The sequence below is a fragment of the Ostrea edulis genome, chromosome 10, assembly GCF_947568905.1.
Source record: "Ostrea edulis chromosome 10, xbOstEdul1.1, whole genome shotgun sequence".
NCBI classification, from domain to species: Eukaryota; Metazoa; Mollusca; class Bivalvia; order Ostreida; family Ostreidae; genus Ostrea; species Ostrea edulis.
The window spans coordinates 17475436-17498446 of record NC_079173.1 but is presented as its reverse complement, the minus strand read 5'-3'; the positions used below and the strand labels follow the sequence as shown (position 1 = coordinate 17498446).

The 23011-nt window shown below is 35.1% G+C and overlaps 1 long non-coding RNA gene across 7 annotated transcripts; it reads right to left on the bottom strand.

The window, feature by feature from the left end:
• Window positions 1–543: 543 nt before the first annotated feature.
• Window positions 544–18876, bottom strand: LOC125648642 (uncharacterized). 7 transcript variants are annotated; one of them, XR_008799389.1, is made up of 9 exons: window positions 18745–18863; window positions 17422–17499; window positions 15557–16038; window positions 13999–14120; window positions 12563–13206; window positions 11324–11377; window positions 10774–10827; window positions 9620–9763; window positions 544–5351 (listed from the first exon to the last, which is right to left on the bottom strand). It is a non-coding gene; the product is annotated as an uncharacterized LOC125648642 (long non-coding RNA). The 7 variants fall into 7 exon arrangements; XR_008799392.1 differs by lacking the exon at window positions 18745–18863 and adding an exon at window positions 18387–18633; XR_008799393.1 differs by lacking the exons at window positions 12563–13206; window positions 13999–14120; window positions 15557–16038 and having other exon boundaries at window positions 18745–18876.
• Window positions 18877–23011: the final 4135 nt, after the last annotated feature.

Below are 23011 nucleotides of genomic sequence, written 5' to 3'. Positions count from 1 at the left end.
ATATGCACAGTAGGCCTTGGGCAGACATTGTATATTCATATAAATTTATACAATTCCACCAGAAGGTGGACAGTATTTTCCAAATCAGCTGAAGACTTTAGAGAGACGGCATTTAAACTACAATTATGCAAAAACTGCATGCGATTGATTTCCAGCACAGATGAAATACCGGTCAATTTTCCAAACATCTATAACCTTTGTGTGGCTACTGTTTTTTGGGACAACCTATCTTGGAATACGATTTAATTATTCAAGTTTGCTATCACTGAAATTATACCTGACAATGCATATCCATTCAATTTCCACAAAAAGTTGTAGAACATTTGCCTCTGATAAATCTCTTTATCTATTCAACCAGCTTTTCTGCAGCACTTTTGACTAATTTATAATCTTTACAGAGTCCAACAAATTATCCATAGCAATATTAATTAACTTTGATCATGTTATTCGCATTCATTTAAATAACCACCATCTGCACTGTACACGAATACTGTTATACAAAATAATTACTTTCAAAACAGTATATAAAAGACAATTTAAAAGTTAACTTTAACATGAAATTTATTCATTACATAATTGTTACTTTGTAACAAAAACTGGCATGTCATACAAATCATTTTCAAGTATGGTTGCTGGTCAAATATTAATAAAACATACAGGATTTTCATCCATTTCATGAAAAATTACAAAAGACATATCAATCAGAATTTAATGCATTTCATGAAATAAAAGCCCCACAGGCCTTATTGGGTACATGAGAATTAATTTAAAGTATCACTAGCCCCAAGGATTATGAAATCTTGAGAAAAATTCCTGTTCTGCATACCTAAATTAAATCCTAACATACAAAACAGAATAAAACAAGATGTGTTCATAAAACTTGAATGCCCCGAAAGTGTCTATACAGTCCAGATGATTGATTGTGTATTGTTTAACGTCCCTCTCGAGAATATTTCACTAATAAGGAGACGTTATATATACAACATTAAATAATATGACTACTTTGGACCTGTGTACAGTCAAAACCCTGGGGTTGTGTAAATCACCACTTTGGTATATCCTGTTCTGCTTCTAATAAGCATGCATTTAGTTATTTACCATATCACAATAAAGACAATAGTTGCTACTATAATCTTGGCCTTATCCTGGAAACTAAACCCTTGTCCAGGAAATCATGTATTTTACAATTTTGGTTAAGGACTACCACATATTAATTTAGTTTCATGTTAATATCAACCTTTAAACAAAAGGTCCATGGGCCACATCGCTCACCTGAGTTATCATATACATGTATTTACACATAGGAAATACGGTTTCCCTTATTGTGGCAAAACCTGACACCCCGGGGGCCATGAATTCAACAAACTTTAATTTGAACTATGTCATAAAGCTTCAAACTTGAATCTGAACTATGTCAGGAAACTTCGATGTAAATTTGAAGTCTTCTGGCTCAATGGTTCTTGAGAAGAAGATATTTCCTATATAAATACATATAAAATGTGGTTTCCCCTAGTGTGGCCCCACCCGACCCCCAGCGGCCATGATATGAACAAATTTGAATCTGCATTATGTCAGGAAGCTTCCATGTAAAGTTGAACTCTTCTGGCTCAATGGTTCTTGAGAAGAAGATTTTAAAAGATTTTTTCTATATAAACACATATAAAATATGGTTTCCCCTATTGTGGCCCCACCCGACCCCTGGGGGCCATGATATGAACAACTTGAATCTGCATTATGTCAGGAAGATTCCATGTAAATTTGAACTATACTGGCACAGTGGTTCATGAGAAGAAGATTTTTAAATGACCCCACCCTATTTTTACACTTTTGTGATTATCTCCCCTTTGAAGAAAACCTGGCCCTTAATTTGAACAATTTTGAATTCCCTTCAACTAAGGATGATTTGCATTAAGTTTGAATGAAATTGGCCTACTGGTTCTGGAGGAGAAGATTTTTAAAAAATTTCAGTGTGTTTTTACTGATTTGCTATTATCTCCCCTTGGATAAGGGGATTGGCCCTCATTTGAACAATTTTGATTCCCCTTCACACAAGGATGATTTGTGCCAACATTGGTTAAAATTGGTCCAGTGGTTTTGAAGAAGAAGTTGAAAATGTAAATGTTTAACAGACAGACGACGGATAAAAATCGATCAGAAAAGCTCACTTGATCTTTCAGCTCAAGTGAGCTAAAAAGATATTTTATAATTGTGTAACGTAGTTCCACTCTCCTGTGATGTCATAAGATTTCGCAAAGTCAATGATTTGATAAGATTTATGCATGATGGGAACATAAATTTTGTTGAAGTCTTTTTCAATAATTATTGTAAAATATCTTGTTAACCATAAGATATTTCAAAAGTCACGTATGAGTTTCGAAATACCGAATCCAAGGGTAATAACTCCTTTTTCATTAAATTATTTATCATTTTTTATGCATAGATATCTTTTACTTTTCACAAACATATTGTATATTTTTTTTAAGAAACAGTTTCATGAAATTGTTATGAATACCATTATATCGTTTTAACAAGTTTTTGTGATAATGAAATGTATTTAATGACAATTGTAATTTTCTGACATCAATAACAGGTATATGCGTGCTAATTGATAAATCTTTTTATCAATGCTGCAACATACTTATCTTATCATTTTTATTTGTTACTAAGATAATCATTAATCAAATATAAGATTGAACCTATAATTCTACAGGGGTGGAATTACCTTAAAGGCATAGGGTCTAAGATATTGGTGAAATGTTGCATGTTCCAAAAAGGTGGCGAAATTTAAGATCATATTAACTAGAAAATCACACAAAGTTATTCAGAATGTTTACAAACACATTGGATAACGATAGTAATCACAAAATAATTCCCTGTTCTCATTTGCCTAAATTGGTACCCTGTTGATTTCGCATCTCTTATGTTTGTGTGTAGCCAACAATCAGCGGGGTACCAGTTTAATATATTGTCCTCCTGACAAAAATTTTAAATAGGGCTAAAACGTCAAAACGACTTAAATTTCAAAGCGCTGCAGCTATAGATAACTCATAATTAATACTACAAATTTGTTTTTTGGAGTTCTTCTTGCAAAATATTGTGATGTCATTTTTGAGATAAAAGATAGATCCTATGCCTTTAACACATATGCACTATGTATACCAAGTTTGGTCTTACCCCAGAGTCAGAAACCCTACCCCATGGATTACGACATCTTTTTAGTAAAGGCCTTCCTCCTCTACCTGACTATGAATACGTTTTTCTAACAAAATGTTCAATTGTTACCTGAATTTACTCAGAAGACAGGTCACCAGAGATTACCTATATGACCTAAAATTCTTATCAAAAACCAAATAAAAACATTCGGGTAAGACATCAATGTACATTAGAATTACTGGTGCATTACTACCCTAACAAGTATAGCATTGCCTCATTATTATCAAAAATTATATTTCAATACATTTGAAAATGAATACACTATAGGTCCAACAATTATGCCTTAAAGCAGCATTATTAAGTCAAAGAGCACAATATATCATCTCAATAAGACAAAACACAAGAGAACATTCTGAACTCAGATAATATACATATGAATCAAACTGTAGTGGTCATTTATCAACATATTTTCAAAACAATTATATTTAAAGAGAAAATATCATAGGCAGTAATGCTCACATGAGATAGTCATAAACACTAAACGAAAATCCTATAACAATACACAGTTTAAACAACAGAGTACTTAGTTCTATTGCATGGCATATATTATGAACATGGTAAACCAGGATTTACCTTTTATATGTATACCAAAACCAATGACAGTGTATATTTTGTGATCATTTGAACTACATTTCTCTGAACAAAATTCTAAACAAAACATGTCAACAGAACATACTAGGTTATGAATATTAAAAAATGGTAATGGATTCGTTTGTACCTTCCAGTTTCAGACCAATTTTTAAATTTGGTAATTATGAAAGGCTTTAAACAAGAGGCCCAAGGGCCACATCACTCACCTGAGTCACCTTAGCTCATATATAAAGATTTTCCCTATATATTTGTAAGTAAAACTTTGATTCCCCTTGTGACCCCATCCTACCCTGGGGGCCATGATTTTAACAAACTGAAATCTGAAATATATGTCGGAGAGCTTTCATGTAAATCTCAGCTTTTCTGGCTCAGTGATTCTTGAGAAGAAGATTTTCCTTATATATTCGTATGTAAAACTTTGATCCCCTAATGTGGCCCCATCATACCCCCAGGGGCCATGATTTGAACAAACTTGAATCTGCATTATGTCAGGAAGCTTTCATGTAAATCTAAGCTTTTCTGGCCCAGTGGTTCTTAAGAAGAACAATTTTAAACATTTTCCCTATATATTTGCATGTAAAACTTTGATCCCCAATTGCGACCCCATCATACCCCAGGGGCCATGATCTGAACAATCTTGAATTTGCATTATGTCAGATAGCTTTCATGTAAATCTCAGCTTTTCTGGCTCAGTAGTTCTTGAGAAGAAGAATTTTAAAGATTTATCCTATATATCAGTATGTAAAACTTCAATCCCCTATTGTGGCCCCATCCAATCCCCGGGGGCCATGATTTGAACAAACTTGAATCTGCACTATATCAGGAAGCTTTCATGTAAATTTCAGCTTTTCTGGTCCAGTGGTTCTTGACAAGAAGATTTTTAAATGACCCCACCCTATTTTTGCATTTTTGTGATTATCTTCCCTTTGAACGGGACATGGCCCTTAATTTGAACAAACTTGAAAGTCCTTCACCCAAGGATGCTTTGTGACAAATTTGGTTGAAATTGGCCAGCGGTTCTTGAGAAGAAGTCGAAAACGTGAAAAGTTTACGACGACGACAGACAACGGACAAATTTTGATCAGAAAAGCTTACTTGAGCTTTTGGCTCAGGTGAGCTAAAACCTGTGTAAAAAATATCATCTGTTTACAGAAATTCCATGATATAAGCACTACATCTGTCATTTCTATTCATTGTGTGACCCAACAAAAATGGTTTTATTTACTTCAGATATATATTGCTTTTGAAAAAATATAGGGTCCTTGGGGTAATTTATCAAAAATGTATACATGTGTTGGAGATTTAATTTGCCTGAAAAATCACAAAAGACTAGATTTTTCAAGATATTGGACTAAGCAGTAAGCATTTTTAAAGTGTAAAATAACCAACATTTGAATTTCCAATTTTCTATATTCACAAGAATCGATCCCGAGGCAACCAGAATGGATGGATATCATAGCTCCTGTGTCCAAACACACTGAAGATTTCATAAATTTCCAGAAATGTTCTCCCTCCTTTGTTCTTGTCTTTGCCAGAGGTCTTTCTTCCTGTAATATTATATACATGTACTACATTTATCACACCTAAGTGTCTGTACAATATGCTTAGCACTTTCAAAAAGATGACTTTCCCGAAATCTGAATTGATATAACTACATTACATAATCTATACATGTATGTTATTAAAAGGTAAATATGGGATATCAGAACTAGAAAATTTTGGAACTCTTCAGAAAAAGAAGTTACGAAAATTATACGTCACTTGGCAGGGTTTGACATTTACTTTTTTGAACACTAGACCAGTCGGGCTACTTCGAATGCATTTTACTAGACCCGACCTTACATCCACTAGCCCTGACCAACTGTACAGAAAAAAGTGATAGTTTCTCCATATTTAATTACTTACTTCTAATGACAAACGTTAAGTTTGAACTAATCCTTATTTGATTGTCTCAAAAACATCAGTCTCGTCAATCAATTTGATATGCTTTAATTTTCAAACACATTTTCTGTTTCGTTAAATTCTACTCGGCACGGGAATTCTTTAGTCCATTTAGAATAAAATGATCTCAACCGTTTTTTTTTTTAAATTTCTATTTCATAAGCCCTGCTTTGTTTCTTCCCAACCTTTTCCTTTTCTTTCTTGGGACATCTTTCCTTGAGGACGAGACGTCGTATTTGAATATAGAGACATTCCCGCACATATGTCAACACCGAAAAATGGCTCTTTACGACGTAATTTATTAATTTGATAAACACTTTCTTATATTTAATTCAAATAAACGTTTTTTTTTTAAATGAATTCAATTTATATCTATTTATCCAAAACATAACTTTACACCCATCATCGAGCAGATGTCGTAAAACATCACTTCCGATCGTGACTTATGTATTAGAAATAGAAATAAAGATTATGTCATCACGCAGTTCAAAATTGCTCACAAACTCTTTACAATCTTATTGTTTTAAAGTTTCTTGTTTATTTTTTCAACACGACCAGTTGGACTAGTAAATCGACATTTTACCCGACCGGACCCATCATTCAGTGGACTCGGTCGGTCGGACGTGCCTTAGTGTCAAACCCTGCTTGGGAAACTCTTGTATACAAATTAGTGATGGCTAAAGACAACTCATTTCTGATATAAAAATATATGCCTGGTTTAAAAATTATTTTTCAGAATGTTGCAAGTGAATGTCCTTGTACTAAAACATGAGTTATTGGATTAAATTTCTGATGTTTGGTAGCAGAGATAAACACAAAAGAAAAAGTCTATTTCCTACACCGTATGCACTTGTATGGATATTTACTTTATAAGATTTTCTTGAGTTATAACAACCAACCGTTATGAAATGATATAATAAATCACAATAAGTTATTTATAAATATATCTCCAGAAATGTACATATACACGCAGCAACATGTAGCCCCCCCCCCCCCCCCCCCCCCCATTTTCCTGAGATTGCGTTAAATTATTACATACAATATTAAAGTTTGTTATTAGTACATGCAAAGATCGATTCATTAGCTGGTCACTTGATATAGTAACGGTGAATAGTACTGGAAGTGTAAGGCTAGATTGATTTCAACTCATGAACAGAAGAATACACCCCCCCCCCCTCTCCCTTGAACTGTGACTAAATACATTGGTATCATGTCACAAAGGGTGCAACGATTAACCAAGACACGGTATATCACTGTAATATTATGCAACGGTTCGATTCACGATATTTTACACTATATCGCATATTGGTATTCTCTATCTGGATTAATTTGAACTGTCCAATTTGGCTTTAAGATTACATGTATGTTGTAACAAGAGTACCACCAATGGTTCATAATATGCCCGTGAAAAGCTAATATAAGGTGTTTCCTTACATTATGATTTGTAGAACATGGCTTCAAGTAGTATGTATCAACAATCAATGTCAGGGTGTGACATACTTTCTTTGCATCATAAAAACAGATCAATCATGTACTCTCTATGTAATATTTTCATTTGGCATAAGGTGTATGTGTACCAAGTTTGATGGTACCAGCTCCAATGGTTCAGTCTTTATCCTGCTACTACTATCTTGACCTTTGATCTTGAGAAACAATCGACATTCTCCACTTGGCAAAAGGTGTATGTGTACCAAGTTTGACAGTCTTAGCTCCAACAGTTCAGTTTGTATACTGCCTACAAGGTTTTCCTACTAAGTGATACTGTGAACTTGACCTTGAAAAACAATAGACATCTTCTTCTCATCATGGTGATCGAATGTACTAAGTTGCAATATCCTGGAGTTTATGGTTTGGTCTGTATTCTGCCCACAAAGTTTTCCTACTTAGTGATACTACGACCTTAACCTTTGATTTCTGACCTTGAAAAATGTTAGGCATCTTCCTCTCATTATGGTGATCAAATGTACCAAGTTGCAAAATCCTAGATGTTACAGTTCAGTATGTATCTTGCCCAAAAGGTCTGGACAGACAAATGGACGATGGTTACCATAATACACCCTGTCCAAATAAAGATGGTTTCCGGAAATGGAAAAATGTGGTGGCAGTGAATTATTTCTCACCCTGTGAACCATTAATCCCAAATACAGGAGTATTTTGGACATGCAGTTGTAACAGTAAGGTGCAATTAAATGATACCAAAACCAGTGTCATTGTTCATTAGTTATCGTTCATATTGATACACTTGCAGCATGTTAAAAGTATCGTAATACGTATTGTATTGTCAAGTCTGTATCATACAACATATCGTATCATGAGGCAAGCGTATCGTTGCACCCCTACATGTTACCATGTTTTTAAATACCAGTATTGAATATTAGTATAATAGTTTGATCTTTCACAGTTCATACAGTTGTCTCATATAGTTTTTTTTTTAAGGAATAAAATAATCTTATTCAAAACTCTATAATTTTCAGACCTCTCTCACCGAGTACAGAAAAATACTTGTGTGATTAACAGATTTCATTCATATTTTTAAGGCTTTCCACCTTTCTGTGGAAAGTCCTATTGTTATTGTTCTGTTTATTATTTTCCTACCGTCAAATTTTTTTTTCGTCTTCAGACTTATCGAAAACTTTAAAGTTCATGATATAGCACTTCTTGAGAAACGAATACATTTCAACCAGCGTCATGGAACTTTGACCCCTTACGGAGTTATCTGACCTTTGGCAGAAATCATTATCGCTACTACTTTTTAACCGTAAATGAAAGGAGGATGAAACCTTTACAGGTCAATTAGTAGAATAGAAGAACTTTAAATGAAGGGATTAGCTGACCGTTAAATGGAGTTAATGCCCCCTTATGTTTCGCGAATTCTACCTAAAAAATTGACGACTCCTAAAGTATTCGTCGTAGAGAGACAGAACACACTGGAATGGGTTGTGTGACCTTGACCTTGAAAAGTAGGTCAAGTGTCAAATGTCATCCAGAATGGTGAGAAAATGGCACTTTTTATACTCTCTTTCCCTCTTCAGATAGCATCGAAATATCACATGGGTCAGCAAGGAATTCTCGATTGGTCTCGATATCATGAATTACAACTCTAAAACTTTGACCACACTGCGAATGTCGGCGACTCGCATCGAAAACCCTGTTATCGCTACTCCTACTAGACCGAAAGTCGTGGAGACGCGAGACCTTCGCCGACGAATTCACAATAAAACACTCCCCCACAGAGAAGTTGACACAGGAAAACCGAGAACCCTGAAGCACAGTTCTCGCCCCGAAAGTCTCTGACGTTGTCATTCGAGCCCACAACTTTTTCACGGATCTAGATAGAGACGCGGGACCACTTGTGCGAAGCCCCGTGACCTCTCTGACCTTCAAAATGAGGTCAAGGTCAATCTTTCCCTCTCATGGAGTTTTCGAGGTTTGACCTTGAAAGTGGGTCAAGGTCAAAGGTCAAGGCCACACATCAAGGGGCCAGTCTCCACGAGCAAGGCAAACCCACACATCACGCCTATCGTCCCAAAGGAAGAAATCCCCAACCCTTCAAGTGATCTGTATGTTAGATCAGCTGTTTACACCATTTTGACCGGTCACATGCCCAACAACAGGATTCTCGCTAATCTGACCTACACATACACATCTGACCTACACCCATTTTCTCCATTTCTTGACTGTCTTGTAAATCAAATATTTCCATTTGCATTCAGGAAAAAACATGTGCCAGATTCCATTAATGTCTGCCTGCATCAACATAAAGACTAAGTTAAGTTGTTTTGTTTTTTTATGATAATGATGATGCAACTTTACTCGACAATTGAACTCCTTGACATTCCATCCCGACTGTCATTGTAAACAAATAAACACTTACCTGCAGGGTCAGATGGGATGCAGTATTCCTATTCTCCGTTCAGATCCTACACTCAGAAACTTTATCTAATTCACCAGCCGCCATTTTGTTTGGGGTTCTTTTTCACAGCCTAAATCCATATGCATGCCTCCTTGGGTGAAATGACTGAAAGACATTGTCTCTGTGAATTAGAACATATAGGATGAGCAATTACAAACTGTATATCAAATTCCACAATCCATAACACACATGGTAAAATCCAGTGCACAGACTCCTACCATCTTCTCAACATGAGGCTCATAGTCCCAGCATGCATGAGCAGAGTGTCAGCACTACATGTGTAATCTCTGAAAATGTCACTTCCGGTTTCTTTACACCTCCAAATATCATATCTAACAGGTCTAAAGTCACCCCCAAACACCTGCACAAGTCCTATTACACTTTTACCCGATATGTGCCGGCTATCCAACACCCACACCCCTTTTTTTCAAATATTTGACCGGTACTATCGTGCAAAACCAAGGCCTCAATCTCCAACACTTCAACACTCAAGGCGGCAAATTTGAATTTCTTTCCTATCCAAATCAAATTGTTTAGCATTTGAACACTACTGAAAAACCGGTAGAAGGTGGGAAGCCCTCTAATTGTTCGTGAACAATTAGGATCACTAGTTATTGATATTTTCCTTTTGCGATTAATGAATTTGAAATGTGGAATTAATTAAAAGATTATTTACGCAACCCCAGCCTCGATCTATTCAGATGTCCTACTTTTACAGCCTTTCCATTGAACACATCCCAATCTTGATCAATACAAAGATATAACAATATAAAAATTAATTTCTTTCACACTTATGCATCAAACGATATGAAACTTGAACTCAATCTGTAGTTACTGCACTACAAGTTTCAATGAATTCTCGCAAGCATTATGCAAAAATATCTGGAAAACCAATGGGACAGACTGATTGACAGAGAGACGGACAGAGAGGAAACCTAAAATCCACTTTCGTTTTATAAACCGGTAGGGGACTAATAACTGGAATTAGTCTTTGAACTTTATATGGTTATTTTCCTTGATTTTTTTAATTTTTAAAATATTTCATTTCAAGCAGTCTGTTGTGATGTAATGGTGATATGTGATATATAACCTTAGATGTAAATTATGTTCCCTACCTGTTCTGCCTCTAACTCTTCCATTTCAACTAATGATGTTCATGATTGTTCCTCCTAGAAACAAAATTTTACACATCAAACACATACATGTACATAATGCATTATACAGGTTTTAACACAGTAATGTTACAATGATAAGCAAGAGCCTTGGCTACAATCTCCTAAAAAATACAAGATTTAATAAAAAGTTATTTTAGTTTTTGTCTCTGTGTCATATTCTCCACTTTAGCTTATATGTTACCCCTCTTAGGAGGACCTCATTTTATTTTGTATGTATATATGTTACCCCACTTAGGAGGACAATATACACTTGCACACATACAATTACAGACCACTTTCTTAATATCATCAACCTATTTTTTCAATGCCATATTTTTCATCTTCCAAAACATACATGCTTATAATATATATGCATATATACATGTATATACATTTTCTACTTTAGGTAGACTTGCCATTGATCCCCAATTGTCACTTCTGATTGATTTCAAAGAGACTGTTGCAAATGTGATGGTGATATATAATCTTAGATAAAAATTATGTTCCCTACCTGTTCTGCCTCTAACTCTTCCGTTTCCACAAATGATGTGCAGGATTGTTCCTCCTAGAGACAAAATTTTACAAATCAAACACATACTTGTACATAATGTATACTACAGGTTTTAACACAGTAATGTTGCAATGATATGCAAGAGTTTTGGCTGCAATCCCCCAAAACACACAAGATTTAAAGTCCTTTTTGTCTTTGTCTCCATGTCATATTCTCCATTTTATTTTACATGTATATATGTTACCCATCTTAGGAGGACAATATACATTTGTACACACACATGTACACAGATGCTGTTTGTGCCCTTAGTACTTTCAACATTGTAACTTTTTCTTAGCCAATAATTTTTTTTTAATTTATCAACATTTTATTTGTGAATTCCATTTCAATAATCCACCAAAACATATCCAAGCGTCTGCATTTTCCATTTTTGGAGGCCCGGCTATGTACATGTGTGTGTTTGTTAACTATTATAAAACGTTTTTTTTTTAAATTAATTTTTCTGCAAGTACATGCATACTTTAGACAAGATTTTATGTAATACACACACTAGGAAAACATAAAGTCAGCAATCACAACCTGAACACGGAACAAGAAATCAGTGGAATGTATACCTGCATACTGCATGTTTAATACCATTTATGCAGATTCAAGGTAGCTCTACCCTTATGCGACTTATCAATATTAATGGTTGAAAGTGGAAACACTATTAATTTCCACTCGGTATAGTTTGATTTTATTAATAACCAAAGCAAATGTATGTGTTGCCACCTTTTTTAAGATGTCAAACATATAAGAACAGAAGTATAGGTCAACATAAAAAAACCCACACATTTTCGTAAAGCAGAGTAATAAAACATGAGAAAAATGTGTTAAAATGACAAATTTTTAATCTCAACAGTATAGAAAAACAGTTTATTTATAAATATTTGACCTATTGAGTGCCCCTACCACCCCTAAAAAAAACCCAGGGCCTTTTTTCAACTCTCAAAAATTAAGCCCCCCCCCCCCCCTTTGAAATACAGTACTACTCACCTTTCTGATAACAGAGTTTTTGTTTTTAATCTTTCTAGCAATCTCTTGGTTCCGCACTGAATTTCATAATACATGGTATCTCTAGTTCACCAATACCAGTATCTTAGGAGTAGTGATAGTTTCCATTTACAATGCATTTCAAAGCCCCCCCCCCCCCCCCCCCCCCCCCCTCCAATGTTGTTAAAAAGAATGCTACAACTTTACTTATTTTTCGAGGCACGTGTCCAACTACTGCACTGTCCTTTACAACACCAATCGCATATTTATGCATAGGATTGTTGATTTCATACTCGGCCATAGTTGTGCTGCGAAAGTGAAACCGAAAGTTTAGTAAATCGTACGTGGTATTAGTCTATGACACAAACGGTTTCAAGTGAAATTGAAAGTAATAGCTACTACTGGACAAACACCACCAAATGTTTTCCCATAGACTTCCATACAAATTCCAATCACTGTCAATTATTTATTAAGCCAATTTTCAAAAAATCAGTCACCATTCAGCAAAGTTCATCATCTCCCCTTCAAAATTCCACCAAAAAATATATGGCTTGCCGTTGCGTTTTTCCTTCAAATTTTGGCCTGTTTACAACTAGTGTAGATCCGCACTGAATGAAATTGTCCATCCAAATATCACCTCTCCACTCAGATCTTCCCTTATAACTTCTGTATCTTTCTACATATTCTGTTACGTCACCTGTCATTTTTATCACTTATATTTCACTATTAAATTCCATCACAAAGATTTTCTGTTAATGACCAATCAGATCTCCTGTCAACTTTTCTTCTCCGCACAACTTTGGGTGTCCACAATGGCGGCGCCCTGTAGCTAGGCAATTCTGGTGTTTTTCCTATAACCAAATGGAAAACAAAGTGAAAAAGTGGCCAATTTGACATTTTTAGATAACATGCACATAGTACATGTAAAATATGTAACATGAAAAAATTACATGAAAAAACATGTAAATTATGACTATCTATATAATGTAACCCCTCACACATGATGAACTCAACTGTGATATGAAGCTGTGTTGAATGTCAACTTTATAATGACTTTTTACAGTGCTTATTGAAGTAAAAAATGTAAATAACAGTCTTATTGTCTTATTTTTGATGTTTTCAAGAGGATGTGAGGATTCACATGTAATTTACATATTCAGGGTACATTCTACCCGGTTTTTGAAAAAATGGCCAAAAAATCTTAATTTATCAAGGAAAAATGCTTTCAAAATGCATTTACTTTTCCAATTCAGAATGAATTCACTAAGCTGCTGACAGCCAATTAATAGAAGGTTATCAAAACATATGAGGGGTAATCTGATCTAGTAGTGTTGTTTCTCTGTAACAGTAAAACTGTCACTACCCTCTTTAACTCAGATACATTTTGCAGTGAGGGTTGCTTGCTAATTCCTATCATGATAATAAATTATTACACGATATCACTTAAACTTGACATGATGCTGATAGAGCACTGGAAAAAGCACATCACAAGTGAATTTCACTTCAGACAGAATATTCCTAGCAGAATTATATGTCAGTTTTCAAAGATGGGAAAATTCAAAAAAGGGAATAATTATGGTTTTAAGCCAAAATATGTGCCTCACAACAAGGGGAAATTACATGAAAAAAAAAAGAAAACTCACCTGCACCATTCATGAGAGTTGACTGGGAAACCCTACAACTGGTGACGCATCCACCCTCTCTGTGCGAGGAGCAGGAAATGATGCTCAGGCCTGGGTGCCACCGACTGCTTCGGCCAAGACCCCTGAAAAAGGAAGGAAACCATGAGACTTTAAATCAGGCTGAATCCTCAGGGTTACGATTACAATTCTTCTAACTTTCTTAAATTATGAAACAAAACCTCTTTGAGTAGAAAATATTTTTTCTAATTCTCAGAATAGGCCCACATATGGCCAAATTGGCTGAAATAAGGGGTATCCCTAAGATCCTGTAAATTTAATTAGCTTAATTAATTTTACAATTAATAAACTCTCTAAATTATAGCAACATTACAATAATTGTTCATTCATATGAAGAGAAAGTTACAAAAAACAGTTGTTAGGGACTGTGATGAGCCCCTTGACTCAACTTTGAGAACAAGTATAGTCAAAGGGAAGTAACTCTAATTTCTGAACATGAACTTGCCTGGTTAGGAAGTAATCAGGTACATAACTGATTTCGGCAGGTGTGAAAATGACTCCTACAGACTGCTGCATCTGGAAAAGACATGTGGCATGTTCAACGCAGAGTTCAAAGAACATGGGCGGGCCAATCCAGGCTGTGATGGTGACCTAACCTGGGACTTGGACTCTGAAGAGAGGCGTGGCCTGGGCACTAGGTTACGGCTTAAATGTAACACCTGCACCTACGTGTCCAAAATGTATAGCCTCTATGTCGAAGTAGAATCCGGTTCCAGGGGAAGGAAAGCAGCAGCAATAAACTATGGCCTACAAATAGGTCTCAGTCAAACCCCCATTGGCAGTTCTTCTCTTCGTAAAATCCTCATGTCAACCAACACCCCACCTCCAGCCGAGTCTTCTCTACAAAAAACAAGCAACACCATTATGCAAACAGTAATCACCTTAAACAAGTCTGATATGAAAAAAAGATGTAAGAAATTAGTTGATATTAATAAATTGAGGGGGGCCAAAAGTCCAAAAACCATAGGAATTCAGTGCGACGGGATGTATAATAACGCCCTATATTCTGGGGTAGGGGAAACCCCCTTCCAGCCAGCTACACAAACCGTCTTCTCAATTGCAGAGAATGTGACCAGTAGTCACAAAATAATATCTTTAGTAACTAAAAACAAAATATGCCCCAAAGGACAACATCTCAAGAACAATCCCAGTCATGTGTGCACTGAGCAGACATGTGGGGCGAATATACCTATGGCCAAAAACATTGGTGATGAATTCACCTGGGCCAAGGAAGGCATGGAAGACTCCGAGTCAGTTTCCACTCTGCCATAAGGGCAACTCTGTGGGCCTTTTCCACCTTTCTTCCCTCCTCTGGCCAGTAGACAGTTTGTAGCCCATAGCCAGAGGGGGAAATCCTACCCCTCCAAATGATGCAGGTGCCCCCTTGGGGGCCCCGTACACTTTTACGATTTACTTTTTCTTTCAAATTATCAAAAAATGCATTCATTTTATTGTAAAACTGACAAATGGCGCTAAAAATGCACTACTTTCTTACACTTACCTCATAAACTGGTTCTCGCTACCTCAGTATAGGACAAACACCACCAAATGTTTTCCCATAGACTTCCATACAAATTCCAATCACTGTCAATTATTTATTAAGCCAATTTTCAAAAAATCAGTCACCATTCAGCAAAGTTCATCATCTCCCCTTCAAAATTCCACCAAAAAATATATGGCTTGCCGTTGCGTTTTTCCTTCAAATTTTGGCCTGTTTACAACTAGTGTAGATCCGCACTGAATGAAATTGTCCATCCAAATATCACCTCTCCACTCAGATCTTCCCTTATAACTTCTGTATCTTTCTACATATTCTGTTACGTCACCTGTCATTTTTATCACTTATATTTCACTATTAAATTCCATCACAAAGATTTTCTGTTAATGACCAATCAGATCTCCTGTCAACTTTTCTTCTCCGCACAACTTTGGGTGTCCACAATGGCGGCGCCCTGTAGCTAGGCAATTCTGGTGTTTTTCCTACTGTATATTTTAATGTAGACAAGAATGGATTAATTATTAGTGTTAGAAGAAATGAAATAAAATTTATGTGTATATTTAATGGGAATATTTCAGCATAGAGTACTAAATAACCACCCCCCCCCCCTCCAATTTTCTAAGCACCCGGGGTGATCAATAGGACGAATATGGTATGTATAAACTGTTAGTTGATATTAGGGGAATCTTTGTATAATAGACACACAGTAGAGGAATTCCAGCATAGGAGTTATCGCCCTTTACCAACTGGGCTATCAGGCCATCGGTGAGCAGCCCGATTGACTGCTGCTGAATATTGTACATGTGTTTTCTATCCTGAAGCCTTCACAAAGACAAAAAATAAAAACAAACAACTTGTTGGATAAAAACCAATCACAAATTATGGAAGATCTTTTTTAAACATTTTTATCTACTCCTACAGTTTTTATTCAAATGTTGCTGAAATCTTTCTACTTTCCTTTACTATGTTTATCCAACATAATATGTAAACAATAATAAGCTTAAAGAAATAGTATAGCAAATAAGAAATGAAATGTGCCTTTTTTTTTAAATGAATCCATTTAATTCATGAAAAGAAAATCTTTAAAAACAGATAAAATTTCTTTGAATTCTAATTATAACAAGAAAAAATTATAACAGTTCATCATTTCATATGATTGTGATAGCATCAGTTATCTGATCCAATATTTCAAAGATTGCACATGGAATTTTTTAAAGGCAGATTTTGAACAGTCATGGACACAATGATTTTGGGATGGTTACATGCACATATCTATACCTCAGGATGTTCCTAATGTAATTTGAGATGCTAATTCATATTTCTTCTGCAATTTGTTTCAAATCGACAGTATATGATTAATCAAAATGTAAATGATCACAAGTCGACCCTTACAATATATGACAAGTCATTTTACCATGTTTACAAGGAAGTTAAAAGGCACACAAAAAAAAACCATCGTGACATTGTTTCAAATATTTGAAAACCTTTCTAGTTCAACAGGGATTTAAAGTAGATAAAATAAACAAATCAGTAGACCATTAAACCCTTAGAACTCTAGTCTAATTAACCCTACATCTCCATTGGATTTAGAGTGCATTTTAATGCAACCCATATTTCTACACTTCTTTCTAAATCTAGGTAATTTATTATAACAATACTAAATAGTTCATGATATCCATAATATAATCAATAGATAGATTATTATAGGTCATGTTTTGATTGCATTTTGTATCACTCTAGAATAAATATATAATTTATTATATCATTCACTAAAAACCCATGCATGTACCCAGTGTTAAAATAAATCAGAATGGTATATTTTAATCATTTACTATCTATTATCAATTATAGGAACTCAATATGCTTACCATTGTATTTTGAAATGTGTCCAACAGAAAAGCCACTTTTGTACAGATCAGTCTTAACCCAATCGACACTTTCCTCCTCTAAAACAATAAAAAATGTGTACATGCATTCATTTTGGATGCAGAAAAAAAAATGTCATAAATTCTTATTACACGATTTGTTTTATTTCATAAATCTCTTAGAGCAATAATTACTCCTACTCCTTGAAGATTAATTGTATATTGTTTAATGCCCCTCTCAAGAATTTTTCACTCATATGGAGACATGCATCACCATTGCCGGTAAAGGGCTGCAGTATTTAAAGGCCTATGCTTGGTGCTTACGGCCTTTGAGCTTCAACGTGCCACACCTGCTGTGACACCTGTTTTTGCGGACTTGTCTGAAGGACCCATTTAGTCAACTCTTACGACAAGCAAGGGGTACTGAGGACCTATTCTAACCCGGTTTTCCACAGAGTTATGAAAAAGATGACAGATGTCATGTAATTGGCACGTTTGGCAAGAGATACATCAATTTTTATGTCCCAGAATTAAACAATTTTTCCACAGCTATATCACAGAAGAAATTATCAAGAACTAAATATTTCAGTAGAAAGTCATAGAAAAGCATATGCAGTCACAGGAACCATATAGGCGATTCAATATTGAATCAGTGGGACAAGATATTTTTAAAACGTGGATAAATTAGTATTATGTGGTAATGACACATTTAGCTAAGATTCCTAAAACATGAAAATGAAAAACGTAAAAAGGGACAAAATAAATTGGTGAGAAATACATGTAGTTATATCTTTCGAATTTCCTCCATTGTTTACAATAGTGCAATATCTTTGAAAGAGGCGCCTATGACAGGAACCAGTCATTTTGTCTGTAGTAATAATAGTAGGGAACATAATGGGGTGGTATACTATAGACCCTACTATTATTATTGCAGACAAAACTACTGGTTCCTGAGGTGCAATACGTACACAATCAAAATAAGGACAATGCACATTGCATTGAAAACTGCACGGCGTCTCCTGCATTGTGTCGCTAAGTGTAGGGCATAATGACGACACATTTTCGGGATTCTCTATATCCTAGAAAATCTTTATATCAATGCTAAAACATAGTAAACGACAAATATTGTCCTAGTCGTGTGTCATGGCGTGACGAGACTCGGAGACGGTAGACCCCTCTTTCGCTGCCCACTGAAGAAAACAAACGCGGCCCGGTTACTCGTACTCGTGGGGGAAATTGTAATAAACTAAAACCTAACAATATATAATTTGCGAGAAATGTGCCTTGAAATCATTTTTGAAACCAAAATAAGAAAAATTTACTTACACGTGACAACATCTTCGCAGACGCTGGATCCTTTCCGGGTGTCTCCGAAGGTTCCCGAAGTTCATTTCCGTAACATGACAGCAAAACAGAACGCAACAAAAAATCACGGTGTTGGAAAATTAAAATTTTTTAAATACCATCTTTAAAAATATTAATCTAAATAATCTGACACCTAGTGGTTCAGAATAAGGAAAAAATCAAACGAAATTTAAATATATTTCCGCTTTCGTTTGTGATGCCCATTTGAAAAATGTCTACACAAGATTGACAAAATAATACACGCTAGTTTTTAACAACTCTAGAATTTACACTTTTATGAATAAAATGAAATCTTTTTGCCCGAAATGTAAAGTTTAGATTCTAAATTTAAGGAAAGAACACACATTTTACTCAAAAGTTAAGTACATAATTTCATTTTACAAGTAGAAAATTGGGCAGACTTAAAAACGTCAGCCTAATTTTTACGTCTGTCTAACGCTGGTCTATAAATATTTTGCGTCCGCTGAAGTCTTATAATAGGTATGTGTGTATATATATATATATATATATATATATATATATATATATATATATATATATATTAAAAGAAATAGAATAAACAGTACACAAAGTTAAAAATTTAACGCAAGCGCTTTCATTTTATAATCCTCAGGCGTTACATTTTAAAATAGTTTTGAAATGGTTTGACGTCATAAAGGCGTCCTAACATTTCACGTACATAACGACGTCATAAACGAATGAAGGGAAAAGGATTTTACGTTAAGGAGGAAACCTACATAAAATCAGTGAATTCTAGTGTGGAAATTTCGAGGAATCACGCTGTATACCATACACCGACTGAATCAATTCAGCAGCAAGTGATGGCAATAACTTTGCTGAAAGAAGCTAACAAAATTAAACAGAAAATGAAGACCCAGTGGAATACAGCTTTAAATTTAAGAAAACAACTGTTCTGGAAACAGATAAACTGTGCAAAGGATGCTGATCAGTTTGAAAATTGGTTGAGTGAGGATACCCCTATCATACCAAGAAAATTCAGAATTCCAGAAATCCGAGGTGAACCAGAAAACCAAACGGATATAAGAGCTAACGTTGCCATCGAGAGAGTAAAAGGAGAAATACAACTTCTCCGAATGAGATCCTCCAACAACCAGCAGAAAGTCATGAACATCGACGAGAATATCAAAACAAAACTCGAGGATTTAACGTCAGGTAGAGTGTTAGAAATTCTGCAGGAAATGTGGAAATCCGACTGTGAAAAAGAAGAAAAGAAATCTATCGACAGGTGGCGATACAAAGAAATTTGGCAGTTAGATTACATAAGAAAGTATGGAAAAACCGTTATCAAGGAGAAAACAAACAAACGGAATACAAATAAAAGAAAACCCAACAGAAACAACGAACAAGTGGTCAATTATGCTGCAGCAACCAGGAAAAATGTCTCCTTCAAAACGGAGGGTAATAGGAAAAATCACAACACTAGTACAGAAAATACAAGGACAGGTCCTGTAACCAACCAACAACAAAAACAACCAGGACAATCAGGACGCAATCCGTATCAATCGAGGCCGACATCAGACTCAGATACCCAGAGAAAGACCAACAGAGGATTCAAAACGAAAAACCAAACTGTTTATAAAAACTATAAAAATTCGGGAACAACAAACGTGTTCAAACGTAATGGCACCACGTATATTGGAAGAAAAAGCAGCCAGTATTTTTTAGGCGGAGGCAAACTGAACGGAAGCCAGAGATTCGAGAACATCAGACCAAAACCGTGGACCCAAAGGTAATCAACCTTTCTAGCAAACATTTGACAAAAGACGAAATAAATTTATTATCGAAAAGTTTAAAATTTACACCAACACCGAGAAATAATACCCAAGAATTAACTAAAGATATTAAAGAATACACCCGCAGATTGAGACTGGCCGAATTCTTTGGTGAGGAGGATGAACATGATGAAGAGAAAAATCTGGAAGAAAGCCTTCTCAGAAATAAATCAAAATTTAATCCAAGGAGAGGCCGAAATAATATGTTAGATACAGTTTGTGATGTTTTACTAAAAACTCCAATCATTGATGATAATTCAAACACCGGAAAAAACAATCTATCGAAAACTGAAATGAATGCTTTAAAATCATTGTCATTGGATGAAAACATTGTTATCAAAGAAGCTGACAAAGGGGGAGCAGTTGTAATAATGGACTCAGATTTCTACAAATCCAAAATATTAGATATGCTAAACAACGATGAGTTCTACTCGGAAATAAATGAAAGTCAAAATAAAAAGATTCTACAAAAAATTAGAAAAATTATACAAAAACATCCGTCATCACTTACTGAAAAAGAAGAGGATTTTATCACAAATTTTGATTTGAAAGAAAACTGTTTCTATGGCTTACCCAAAGTCCACAAATCGGATGAAATAAAACACGCAATACAGCTTCAAAATTGTGAATACATCACTTGTCTTAGACCCAAGGATTTGAAATTCCGCCCAATTGTAGGGGGGCCATCCGCCCCAACACAAAGACTTAGTAACTTGCTGGACATTATATTAAAACCTCTGTGTAATGAAGTCAACAGTTTTGTCCGTGATGATTTAGATTTCTTACGACACTTACCTGATAAGGTAAACGAGAACGCAATATTAGTAACGTTTGATGTTGTTAATTTATATACTAATATTACTTGTCCACTAGGACTTCAAGCACTAGAATATTGGATAGATAAACACCCAGAACAAATAGATGAACGTTTTTCTAAAGACTTTATTTTAGAGGCAACAGCACTTGTACTACAAAATGTTTTCACATTCAACAACAAACACTATCTTCAAGATAAAGGTACCGCAATGGGAACCAAAATGGCTCCAACATATGCCACACTTACACTCGGCTATTTAGAGGAATTATTATACCAAAAAGTTAAAAAATCATTTGATGAACAATTCGGTCTATATATAAGACAAAACTGGAAAAGATACTTGGATGATTGCTTCATTATTTGGAACAAAGACATTACGGATTTGAATAAATTTAAGAACATTCTAAACGAATTGGATATCAATTTAAAATTCACAATGGATTACAGTACATCTTGTATACCATTCCTGGATGTTTCTGTTATCAAAAAGGAGGATAAAATAATTACAGATATTTTTTACAAACACACGGACACTCACCAGTATTTACACTTTTCGTCCTCGCATCCAAGACACACAAAACGTGCCATACCTTACAACCTCGCCAGAAGAATATGTACCATCGTTAGCGAAGAACCTACCAGAGAACAACGTTTAGGGGAATTAAATAGTTATTTACAAAAACAGAATTATCCAATCAAACTTATAAACGACGGAATCAAGAAAGCCAGAGAACTCAATAGAGAAAATCTTATCAATAAATCCAAAATCAATCCCACAACAAATTCACACATTTTACCGTTTGTTACAACATACAACCCAAGCAACTCTAATGTTACACCTATCGTTCGGCAACTCAACGACCTACTAAAAACAGATGAAAAAATGGGGAAAATTATGAAGAAATATACTTTTATCAACAGCAAGAGACAACCGAAAAATCTTAGGAGACTGTTATGTAAATCTAATTTTCAGGAAAAGTCCAACAAAATTTTTTTCACCGTTACCAAATGTGACGATCGGCGATGCGGAACGTGCCCATACTTAAGGGAAGGAAGTTCGTTCGAATTTAACAACAAGGAATTTACGGTAAATTCAGATATGACGTGCTCCACCAAAAATTTAATTTATGTTATAACATGTGCTGGCTGTGGAAAACATTATATCGGTGAAACTGGAACTACTCTGCGAACTCGTATACGAGTTCATAAACAACACATTTCAGCACCCGAATACAGAAAAATTAAAGTTAGTGAACATATAGATGTGTGTGGCCACGGACAATTCAGTGTATTTCCGTTTTATAAACTGTATACAGAAAATACTATTTCCCGACGAGAAAAAGAAAGACACTTTATTAAGACTTTAAAACCGGCTCTCAATAGCTTACTGTAAAATATGTTTACTGTTATTATCTATGACGTCATAATATGCTTAACGTAAAATCCTTTTCCCTTCATTCGTTTATGACGTCGTTATGTACGTGAAATGTTAGGACGCCTTTATGACGTCAAACCATTTCAAAACTATTTTAAAATGTAACGCCTGAGGATTATAAAATGAAAGCGCTTGCGTTAAATTTTTAACTTTGTGTACTGTTTATTCTATTTCTTTTAATAT